This window comes from Terrapene carolina, unplaced genomic scaffold (genome assembly GCF_002925995.2).
Source record: "Terrapene carolina triunguis isolate 2854851 unplaced genomic scaffold, T_m_triunguis-2.0 Scaffold95, whole genome shotgun sequence".
Lineage (NCBI taxonomy): Eukaryota > Metazoa > Chordata > Testudines > Emydidae > Terrapene > Terrapene triunguis.
The window spans coordinates 47,056,183-47,068,786 of record NW_020664446.1 but is presented as its reverse complement, the minus strand read 5'-3'; positions in this window follow the sequence as shown (position 1 = coordinate 47,068,786).

Sequence of the window (12,604 nt, the reverse complement as noted above, 5' to 3'; positions counted from 1 at the left end):
AATTTTGGTAATTTAAAGAAATAATGAGTCAGATCCTCCACTGAAGTCAATGCAGCTAGGCTGACTTTCATCAACAGAGAATCTGGCCCATTAGTCCTTGTGCACCTAATACATCCATTAAAGTCAAGGAAAAGATAATGAGCTTTTCAGTTGCATAGGTAACAGTGTCAGGCACTTAAGGTTCTTTGACAAAAAGATATTCCAGTACCTGGAAAATGTTGTAGTCTCTATTTGTTTGCATGTGATTTTTTTTTTAAATAAGCTATCAGTTGACATATGGATAGTGTGACAAAGTTCCTCCTCTATCTTGGTGGGTCCTGCGCTTATTGGCGGATTTTCTTGCCTCAGAAATTCACCATGTGGGTTGGGGAACAGCCCAGAGACCTTCCCCTCTGGAAGAACCCACAGTCCAGGTCAATTGGGAGGTTTGGGGGGAACCCAGGCCCACCCTCTACTCCAGGTTCCAGCCCAGGGCCCTGTGGACTGCAGCCATCTATAGTGCCTCCTGTAACAGCCGCATGACAGCTACAATTCCCTGGGCTACTTCCCCATGGCCTCCTCCAAACACCTTCCTTAGTCTCACCACAGGACCTTCCTCCTGGTGTCTGATAACACTTGTGCTCCTCAGTCCTCCAGCAGCACACCCACACCCCTCAGCTCCTTGCACCTCTTGCTCCCAGCTCCTCACACTCACACCACAAACTGAAGTGAGCTCCTTTTAAAACCCAGGTGCCCTGATTAGCCTGCCTTAATTGATTCTAGCAGCTTCTTCTTAATTGGCTCCAGGTGTCCTAATTTGCCTGCCTGCCTTAACTGGTTCTAACAGGTTCCTGATTATCTAGTGCAGCCCCTGCTCTGGTCACTCAGGGAACAGAAAACTACTCATCCAGTGACCAGTATATTTGCCCTCTACCAGACTCCTGTACCCCACTGGTCTGGGTCTGTCACAATAGATATTTGAACTTTTTGAAATTGACAAATTATAACATCCCTTGAAATTATATGTCCATGTTTAAGAAAGTCACTGTGTTAATAGATTCCTTGCTTTTTACATACATTGGGTGCCATTGTAAAGCAATTCAAGAAGACGACAAGGAAACTATAAACATCTTCAGAATATTAAGATGAAGTTCCTAAAGAACTAATGAGTATGTAATTGGAAGCACAAATTTGCATACAAATATGAGCTTGATATTTCAAAGCTTGCAAACATCATAGTGGATTAAAATGACAAGCTATCCATGCTGATGTATAGTTTTTAGTACAATTGGCTGAAAAAATAAAATATAAATGCTTTAGTTTTGAGATTACTAATTATATCAAATTGCTTTAGGCAAATGCAACATCATACCATTGTGACATGCATTAACTTTCCATTTCCCCTGTTGCTGTTTGCAATTCTGCATACCTTATTGTGTCAGTGCAGAGAAACATGGTCAAAAAAAGTATCAAAAACAATGGGTGAAATTCACCAAGACTAGGAGTTCTATCTGTGTACCAGAAGACCAAATGTGGTCCAATGTGTTTCTCCTCTAGAACTGTGCTTGTAGGCTAACATTCATGTTCACTTGTTGATGTTGGGGCTGGTATTCATATCTGAATGTGAATATTAGAGCTGGAGAAATAAGGGAAAAGTTTTTCTGCAAATATTTTTTTGAGTGAATTTGTTTTGAACATACATGTCTCTTTTGCTTTTGTTCTCTGAAAACACTCTTGTGATTTGAGCTTCCCCAGCATGAATGTTTTTAGAAACCAGATTTCCAGTTTGCACTGATAAGTAGTTGTGTCAGAAGTGCTTGAATGCTTAACCAGTCAGCGACCGGAAACAATACTGTGTGACTTATGTGACCAGTCTTAATGAACTGACAAAAAAAAAAAATCACAGTGTTTGTCAAATTTTGAATTGCACTTTGCTTGTGTATATTTTGTGTGTCTCCCCCCACCCCCCTAAATAGGCTACATTCAGTGGGGAGGGTATTTGTTGTGAGCTATTTGTGTAGCACTATTGGGTATTACACAGTCTGAGGGAGGGAGGCTTTAAACTTTCTTTGTGCTTCCTTGGTTCTGCCTGCTCTCTGTGCCAGCATGGCCACTGGTGGAGTAGAGCAACCCCAGGGACCATTCTAATTTACAGCAGCCTCCTTACAACCGCTTATAAGCTGCTCTTCAGCCCAGAATAGCTGGGTATAGAGAGCTCTGCCATACACCTTTCCATGCCCAGCACACACCTATACCAGGTGTTACAAGGGGCAGAAGCGTATACTGACCCTACATCACTCCTGCACTAAGGGAATTCACCTTGGGCCTGTTGCCTGGCTTATTCATGGTCCCAGCAGACTGCCATACTGGTGTACTTGGGCTAGAATCTGTATTTCACTCTTTCAAGTCTTGATCTCTCTCTTTCTCTCTGCTTTTGTCTACAGGAAGACATGTATGTATTTTGTCTTCTTTTCATTTTCAGTCACCAAGCAGAGTAGAATTTGCTCTTTACTAAATTGCAAATCCCAGAGTCCACATTGAACATAAATTTCAGGATCTGCAGTTTTCTGCACCAACAGTTGGTGAGCTTCTGTTGCTATGATGAAATGGAGCTAGTGTAGTTGACATCACACTGGCCATGAGCGAGGGGAAGATCCCTCATCATCTGCTAGCCTTTCTCCTGGTGCTTAACTCCCTGAAATCATCTAGTGTGGCATCTCCTTCATTCTCCTGCTGTTCCTACTCCGGAAGAGGGTCTGGCCCAGGCTTTCACTGCTTTGGCATCAGCTCTGAGTGTTCATTACACCACCTAATGCCAGAGAAGAACTCCCGTTATGCTAAAAGGAACAACCCTGAATAGTGGATGGAATTGGGAGGAAGGTAAGTTAACTTTACTTGGCTTTAATTTTTATGTTTTAGTGGGGCAGTGCTTTAGATACCTGCACCATGCTCAAGAGATGAGAAATGGAAGCCTCATCTAAAAATGGATTTTTTTTGAAGGCACCAAAGATAATTTTGGGGATCCTTCAAGTATTTCCAAGGAAGACACCAGATCGTGATAAGCATTCTCATCAATGAGTGAATTTTTTGCATTCTTCAAATACAAAGTTCAGCAAGTCCACTGATGTAATGCATTGCAGCAATTTAACATAACTGTTCTGAAAGAGCGGATTGGTGCTTCTTTATAGATTTAAACTGCAGACAGAAATATGTCAGAGAAATTCAGTACTAATCAAGCAGGAATTCTACATATTGATTTGATATGACTTTCAGGATGACAAAGTGACAAATGGGGTTTTGCAGGAGAGACAGTATATACATGAGCTGACACACAGCACTAGGCTCTCTAGGGAATGGCTTGTGTGATGTCAGTTCATGGCTAGCTCTCCTCCCCAACCCACCCACCATGCGATGACAACATAACAGTAGAGCTGAATGAAATAGTCATTGCAAACGTTATTTCAACAAAACAGACCAGTTTTCAGCTCTGCAAAGGAACCATAAAGCCAACTTAACTAGCCTTTTGAGGCTTTCCTCCAGTATAAAGGAAAATTTGGAGTGGCATAGTGGCTTTGCGCTACTGTCGTTCATAGCCTCTGGTGTAGAAGGCCTGGGCAGGGACGAAGGGTTGAGGTTGGGAGTATTGCTGCACTTTGGCAATCCTTGCCTGCTAGAACAGCACCATGGGGGCTATAGGCAGCCAGACACAATTTAGAGCACCCTTGAAGCTGCCTAGAGTTGTCAGGGTCTGAATTTCCCTCTCTTTGGTGCTGTGATAGTTACAGCTTGGTCAGACTAGAGAATCTGAGCCTCTGTATCTCAGTTTCCCAATCTGTAAAATGAAGCTCTATCTGTTACATCCTGAATATTTTCACTTACCATATGACAAAGAGCATTGCCCCAGTTGAAGAGATGGGGAAAACTGAGCCTCAAAGAGGATAAGCAACCTGTGCAGGCTAATATGAGATGAGGAATAGAAAACAAGCCTCCTAGTTCTATCTTCAGTCCACTAAAGCACCATGCTCATTTGGAAGTCACTTAACTTCCTGAGCCTTAGTTTTTCCTGTCTGCCAAAGGACAGGAATATTAGAGTATGTCTACACTGCAATTAAAAACCTGTGGCTGGCCTGTGCCAGATGACTTGGGCTTGCAAGACTGTTTAATTGTGGTGTGGACAGGGCCGGCTCCAGCTTTTTTGCCGCCCCAAGTGGCGAAGAAAAAAAAAAAAGCCGATTGAGCTGCTGCTGAAAGTGGAGCGATTGCCCTGCCGCCAAGGACTACAAGTGGAGCGATTGAGTGCCGCCGAAGAAGAAGAGAGGGACCAAAGGACCCGCTGCCGAATTGCCACCGCAGACCGGGATGTGCCGCCCCAGTAACGTTCAGAGTGCTGCCCCTTTCTGTTGGCCACCCCAGGCACCTGCTTCCTTCACTGGTACCTGGAGCTGGCCCTGGATGTAGAAGTTCCAGCTCAGTCTACACCTGTCCCACCCCCCACCATAGTACTGTACAAGATTGTAAGAGCCAGGGGGGGGCAGCCCAAGGTGCATTTATCTTTATTCTGCTAACTTTCCAGTAGCCCATGTTTAAAATGGTGTCTTGTGAGTCCCACAGCCCCAAGTAGGAACAAGGTTTTGCAACATATAAGGCAGAGTCATATTTAGTAGTCACTTCTATATAGAGAATTAGTGTAGTTTATATAAGGCCAAATGCTGCCTTCCTGCAGTAAGACCGTTGGACAGGGAGCCCAAGAAGTTCTGTGAGGTTTACTCTGCATGATATCCTTAACAATTTCCTTCCCTCAGTGGGGAGAAGTGTTTGGAGGGCAATGGAGGATTGAGAGGTTGCATATCACATGGATCTCTTGGGAAAGGAAACTGCAGCCCTGTGGAGAATTGATTCCTTTGCAAAGTGGTTGCTACCTCTCCATGGCTGCAGTTTCCCTAGAAACCATTACCCCCATCCTGCACCTGCACAGACATCTCCTGTCTCAGGGAACTGGAGGCAGGAAGGGGAAGTTAATGCTGCTCTGCCATATGGAATGAGCAATATGGCAACATAGCTAGGACTAATAGGCTGAAATTAAGAAAGTATAAATTTAGCCTGAATATCATAAAACAATTCCAGACAGTCAGATCTATTAGATGTTGGAATAGTCTTCTAAGGAAATTGGTAGAAGTAATGGAAGCACCACCACTTGGGACGTTTGCAGTTAGGCTGGGTAGAGTACTGTCCTGGCCTGGGGTGGAGATAACAACTACGTCTTTTTCATCTCTAATTTCCTTGTACATAGTTCCATTTAATACATCATAAACAATCAAAGCCACTGAAGGACATTCTGTGCTTTTCTCTGTTTGGCTTATTTCTCAACAATCATCAGAAACTCTACTGAGCCATGCTTAATCTTGGAGCCAAGTTGTGCTACTGCACGTTTTTAACTGTTGTATGCAAAAAGCAGATGGTCACAGTGTTGTTTTAATATTTCCATAGAATTAATTTGAACTTTTGCCTAAATTATACACCCAAACTGAGTGGAATTGTTTCTTTTAAATAATTTTCAAGGTTTCTTGGAGGGACTTAGGGAAGATGAAAAGAAGGGTGGGGGGAAACAAACAAAACAGTGTCCTTGTAAAGGTTTGTCTGAGATTTATAGCCAGAGTGTTAAATTTTAAAGGCAGTGTAATTACTACATGCAGTTGCCAACTGGAATGAAATTGCTTCCTGTGTAATAAGCCTGCCACTGAATGACCTCAGAAAGAGAAAAAACAAATAACTATGAGTCTAGGTTAAAAGTACCTGCTATCAACTTTTTTCAAAAACATTTTTTTTTAGTTTTCAGAAAGCTAGAGTCAAAGAAATTCCCTGCATGCAATTTGTACATTGCAGAACAAGGCCCTGATCATGGAATAAACACTGCACAGGTAGACCCAGGCTTTTGCACAGACAGTTGCAGGATCGGGTCTCAAGTCATTAAACAGAAAGAATGGGATCTACATTATTATTAATTACTAGTACAGGTCTGTCGCATCTTACGCACATTTAACATGCGCGATTTCAGCTATATGCAGTCGGCAAAAACAAAAAAAAGAGAAAAATAACAATTTTAATACTGTACCTGTAGTGCGGGCGATTCCACCCGCCATTCAACTCAATGTAATTTTGACTATACGCGGTTTTCGCTTTACGCGCTAACCACGGAACGGAACCCCCGCGTAAGATGAGACTCGCCTGTATTACAATAACAACTAGAGATCCAAACTGACATTTCATGATCCCATTGTGCTAGGCACTTTAGAAACACATAGTAAGTTGTAGTCTAAACAGACAGACTACAAGCCTACGAAGATACAAATTAATAACAAAGGGACGGAGGCGGGAAAAGAGGTGTAGAGAAATGACATATCTAAGGTAACACAGCAGGTGAGTAACAGGGCTGGTAATAGACCCAGGTCTTCTAACTCCAAGTCCAGTGCCCTATACATTAGACAACATTAGATGCTTTCTAGTGCCACTCATCTATCCTCTTACATGACAATGCATCTTCAGTCAGTATACAATCGAGAGGCTTGTAATTTAATAATCATGAGAACTAGTGAAATTATTTTTCAGATTCTTGGATGAATTTTCTTTCAGTGATTTTGTCTGCATTTGTGGTATTTTTTTCTTCATATTTCAAAGAATGATAATCGGACCTGGAACAAGTTGTTGGCTCTGCTGTCTACATCTATCTGCGGACAGGAAGGAGGAAATGGATTTTGAAATTCTGCTTCTTTGTATAAATTAAATGAAACTAGCAGTAACTAGATTTTTCCACATGAACCATCTTAAAAAATGCATTTGAAGATTAATTCTTTAAGTGCTTGAGTTAAAATTTTCTGAAGGTCTGACTACTATATTACATTCCATTGCTTTATGCAACAGTCAAACAATAGCATCACTCACGCAACTGGATGTAAATCATCACTGGAGAGGATCCAGTCCTGCAGATCTTCCTCTCACAAAACTCCCAGGTGTAGAGTCTCATCTGATGTACATTGTCGTAGTTCCACTATCTTGAGTGGAGCTGTGCTATTTTACACTAGCCAAGGATTTGCTCCCCCAGTGACATAAATGGGAGTTTGTCTGAGGAAGTCATACAGATTCAGACCCAGATTCTGTAAGCTCATGTACCTATATTATTAGTTGAAATATTTTCCTTCAAAATATTTTAATATGTATTTACCAGAAGCTACTCCTATGTTCAGAAAGATTCAGTTGTCAGTACTCTGTAGTGTGAAGAGTCTGAGGCACTATTACTGTTCATGGGTGTTAAAAATCTAATTCCCTACACACAAATGTTGTGTTCAGTCCCCATATCACCTTGTTAACTAATTTGCAGGTTAACATAAACAAAAATCTAGCATCTGCAAATAACTGAGACCTACCACCAGTGAGTATGTCTAGTTTGCTCGCATCCCAAATAAGCAGAATGTAATGCGCCTCTTGCATCCAAGTTACTAACTGATTTGTTTGTTCTTTATTTTTTGGTAGGAAATGGAGGTTGGTAAGATTACCTCCTGCAGAGCAGCGATACAACCTTGAAGGAAAGCTGAGTATTACCTATAGCTAATTCTTCCCTTTTTTCATGACACTGTTATGTGGCTGGCTAATGAAGATAATCAGCCTTCTCCTTTGTGGATAGCTTGTCACCTACTTTAAAAAACAGTAATTAGGATAACATCTTTCAAAATGCAACACATATTACAAAATGTAAGGGGTGCTTCTCAATAAGTCAACCACCTGTGAGAATCATTTTAAAACAGATGGCCCAGAAACAAATTAGCGAAAATGTCAAACCTATGACATAATCCTGGAAAATGTTCCCAGATGTTTATTATTACAGTACTCATGAGCCCCAATCACTTGTACACTCTGTTTGCTGTGCCTTCTGTTATAAATGAGATATTCATCGTGTGAAGGTGTCTTCATGGCCATATGTAGGCATGAAGGAAGGCTCCTGTGGCATGAAATGAGATTACTTTTGTCCAAATAAATCTTCTACTTGGTTTATGATTGCTTTTGCCATTTTTGATATTCAGCATATGTAGTAACCCGGTGTAGAGGAGCAGCTGTTACATGTTAGAGTTGTATGGCAAGGGAGGTTGAACTGTTCCTTCTTCAACTTCAAGTGTTAAATTCATGCTATTTTCATAAAGCAACCTACTTGAATAGATTTCTCTTAAAAACTTGCTATTTTTGGTTCTCAACCAGGGGTATATGTACCCCTGGGGATACACAGAGGTCTTCCAGGGGTACATCATCTTATCTAGATATTTGCCTAGTTTTACAACAGGCTACATAAAAAGCACCAGTGAAGTCAGTACAAACTAAAATTTCATACAGACAATGCCTTGTTTATACTGCTCTGTCTACTATACAGTGAAATGTAAGTACAGTATTTATATTCCAATTGATTGATTTTATAATTGTAAAATGAGAAAGTAAGCAATTTTTTTTAGTAATAGTGTGCTGTGACACGTCTGTATTTTTATGTCTGATTTTGTGAGCAAGGAGTTTTTAAGTGAGGTGAAACTTGAGGTAGGCAAGGCAAATCAGACTCCTGAAAGGGGTACAGTAGTCTGGAAAGATTGAAAGCTACTGCCCTAGGAAAATATATATGGTTACCTCAGTATTTGCATTAGCTCCTGTTATTCTTTAAGACTATGCTATAAGAAATCCCTGGCCCGAGGGCAAACATTGAGGTTACATATTTAGTTATCTGTGTCACTTGGCAAATCTCTTAAGGATGATCACTGTATTTTTTTTTCTCATACTTTGCACACGCAGCAGCTTTCAGCCAACAGCCTCAAATTGCTTTACCATGCTGAGCAAGTGTCATGAATAGCAGCAGGCAAACTATTTGTAGCATGCAGTTTATCTGTTGGATTTAGCCCTTTTTACCTTATGTGAATTGGTCACTAACCATCTTTGATTTTTTTCAAATTTGCTTTTCAAAGTTATTGAACAAATTTCTGGTATGCGGTCCTCTTCCCTAGGCAGGAGGCTGGTCAAAGCAAGGACCGATGAGCCCTCTGCCAACAAGATACTTTGGAGGAAACACCTCAAGTTGAACTTCTGATTCTTGGCTCTCTCATGGATTATTCCTGTGGGTGGAAAATTTGTTAGGGCTAGATCATTCCTTTCTGTGGTAAAACTCATGGGCGGCAGCTGTTTAGGGGAGAAATTCCCCATCAAGGTCTTCCTGTGGAGATCCCCAATGTTGTCCCATCAGGGGGTGGAGTTTGCATTCCCCGATTGAAAGAGCAGTGGGGCCTGCTGTCAAATCTAGTGCAGCGGTTCTCAAACTTCATTGCACTGCATCCACCTTCTGACAACAAAAATTACTATCCAACCCCAGGAGGGGGGACCAAAGCCTGAGCCTGCCCGAGCCCCATCGCCCTGGCTGGGAAGGCCAAAACCAAAGCCCAAGCCCCTCCACCCTGGGTGGGGGGGCCCAAGCCCAAGGGCGTCAGCTTCGACCCCAGGGTGCTGGAGCTCAGGCTTTGGCTTCAGCCCCAGGCTCCAGCAAGCCTAATGCCAGCCCTGATGACCCCATTAAAATGGGGTCACGACCCACTTTGGGGTCCCGACCCACAGTTTGAGAACCACTGGTCTAGTGCATCCTCAGGGATTTCTCTGCCTTTCTGTATGTGGCTCTGGTTCCCAGTGCTCCCCACCCTCTGTTCACCACTGAAGCCAGGAATGGCTCAGCAGCCCAAAGGCAGGCTCTGTGTAAGAGATAACGTAGCCCAAACTATATGATGGTACAATATGCATTTCTTCTGCCCCCACCCCTGGCCTGCATGCTCCTCCCCAGCCCATACCATCCTCCATCCCTTTCCCCAGGGAACACCCAAGGTCTGTGGACAGCATCCAAGAGATCTGGAGGAGGGTGGGTGTGGACACAGTGCCATGAAGATAGATGATCCTAATTCTGCATTTGGAAAGTCCCCTCTCTGCACAGATCTAGGAGTAAATGGTCCAGGCTTTAATTATTTATAGAAGGAGCCTTTGATTCCCTAAGTCTTACTGTTATTTTCTTGGTGGACAACTAATTGGAATCTGCTACAAAAAACATTCACACAAATTATTCATTTCAAAGAGCTGAATCCTCATCACATTGTAGTCAATGAGAGTTTTGCCATTAACTTCACTGGAACTGGTACAATAACTCCTCACTTAACGTTGTAGTTATGTTCCTGAAAAATGCAACTTTAAATGAAACGATGTTAAGCGAATCCAATTTCCCCATAAGAATGAATGTAAATGGGAGGGTTAGGTTCCAGGGAAATTTTTTTTGCCATACAGTACAGTACAGTACTATAGTTGGGAGGTGCCCCCGCCTTACCCCACACAGGCACAGCCCACTGGCACTGGAGACAATGAGGCAGGCAAGGAGGCAGAAGGTGCTGTAGGCTAGGAGAGGCATGTTGCACAGCAGCAGCGGCAGCTTCCCCTACTCTGCAAGCACCAGGGGCGGGGGGCTCAACCATCAGCCTGCCCACGCCACCCCTTTCCCCAAGCCCCCACCCTTAACCCACCTCTTCTACCCCCCCTTTTCCCTTTACTCCACACACCGCGTCCTCGCTCTTCCCCCCTTCCTCCCCTGCCACCGTTCAGGCCAGTAGCGTAGCTAGGGGGGTGCATTTTCCTAAAGCGGCGCCTTTCTGCACAGCCAGCACTGGGCTCCGGACTCGGAGTCCGGAGCCGGGTTTTGCATGCGGCCGCCGGCTTGCTCTCCGCTCTGCACCGGCACCGCCCGCCGCATCCCCAGCCCTGCTCGCTCACTGGGTCCGGGGCTGCAGGCAGCTTCGGCTGCTTGCCTGGCTCCCCGGGGATGAGAGGAGGAGGAGGCTCCCGGCAGATCTACCTCCCCTTACTGTGAAAAATGAAGACAGCTAAAATTGAATAAAGGGGCAGGATTTGTTTGTTTGTTTTTTAATTAATTGCTGTAACATTGTCCTTCAGGTGGCTGAGGAAGTTTCATTTTTTCTTTAGACATCATTAGACGCCGAAGCTCTTGCAGAACAACTTTGATACTATAAGAATTCTGCCATTTTGCTAGGACTGATATGGCTCTGGGATCCACCTAAAAATAGACAAAAAACGCCACGCCTGTCAGTCCTCGGAGTCCAAAAAATATAGCTGCCTATCAGATATGGTGGTTTTTAATCAAGTTACTGCTAGCAAGTTTGAAAAACTTAACATATGTTTAGTTTCCTTTCAAGCTTAATAAATGCTTATACTGTGTAACAACCAGAGTGCTGCTAAGGCAAAAGAGAGGAGTTAGCAATATCTTTCAATTACTGAAACATATTTGATGACAATTACCTTACACCTCCCCTCTTCCACTACTCAAAAAGAAGTATTTTGTTAAACATCTGAGTAAAGATGTATGTTCAAATTAACGCTCAATGTTTAAACCATGTTAACATAAACAGAAAAAACAACAACTTACCACTCCATTAGAACTTTTTACTCCATTCATATTAATTTTTGTTACAAATCTTACAAATAGAGGTGCTTCTGGATATTTAGGCCCACATTCTATTTTAAGGCTGTATATTCTGTTTTCATAAATTGTCTGGAAGAGAGGAACATCTACCTCCCCTTAAGCAGGTCAGGGCTGGAGGAGTGGGGGGAGGTTGCTGGGTAGAGCTGGTATGATGAGTGCAAACAGAACTGCATTCAGATACAGCTGGGAAGCTGGTGCACAGGAGACTGGACGGGAGTGGGGAATGATTCGGAAGCAGCAGTGCTGACTTTGTACTAGGACTCACCTGGATACAGTACCCACCTGGAGCAGATCTGAGACCCCAGAGTGCCAGCACTGCTCTGGCAGCCTCGCCCCCAGCACAGCAACCAGAGCTGTGATGGTCAGCCTCTGGGTGCAGCCTAGCCACCCTCCCTCTGCCACCTTCGCTATGGTGCCTGCATGTGGGCTGAGACTTCAGACAGATTGGAGGGTGGGGGAAGTGGCGTGCTGCCCAACGTCCCCCTGAGCTGGCGAGAGATGCAGCTAGCAGCACAGGAGCCTGAGAAGGACAATGGCCCAGGAGGTTTTCACTGCATCTTCTCTCTTGGCCCCAGCTACTGTTCTCCCTTCTTATTGCATTGACAGTGGGTGGGTGCGTCTCGCCTTTTTTTTTAAATCATATATGCTAGGGACAGTCTTGTCCTCTTCTCTTCTCCTGATGTCAGTGTAGATGCAGGCAGTGCAAAATGAACTACAGTCATATAGTATCTCAAATGCAAAGCTGCATTTCACTGGTCTGAGGTTTGAAGAACAATGTGGCACTAGCTATTTTATGGGATGTCTAGATTTCATTCCTGTAGTTACAGAACTGGTGATAGGAAAGCAGGAAGAGGTTTGTTTTTTGTTGGTGGTGTGTGTGTGTGTGTGTGTGTGTGTGTGTGTACAGCTTAAATTGGTTAAAAACCCTAACTTTCAGTACTCAGTGTTTCAAAAATGTTAGACTGCCAACCTGTGTCTTAGAGATGTCTTTTGTTTAAAAACCCCCCATGAATAAAGCTACTTTAAGGGAAATTACTGCTTTGTCCAACCCCGAAGAGCTATGAGATCTTTGCT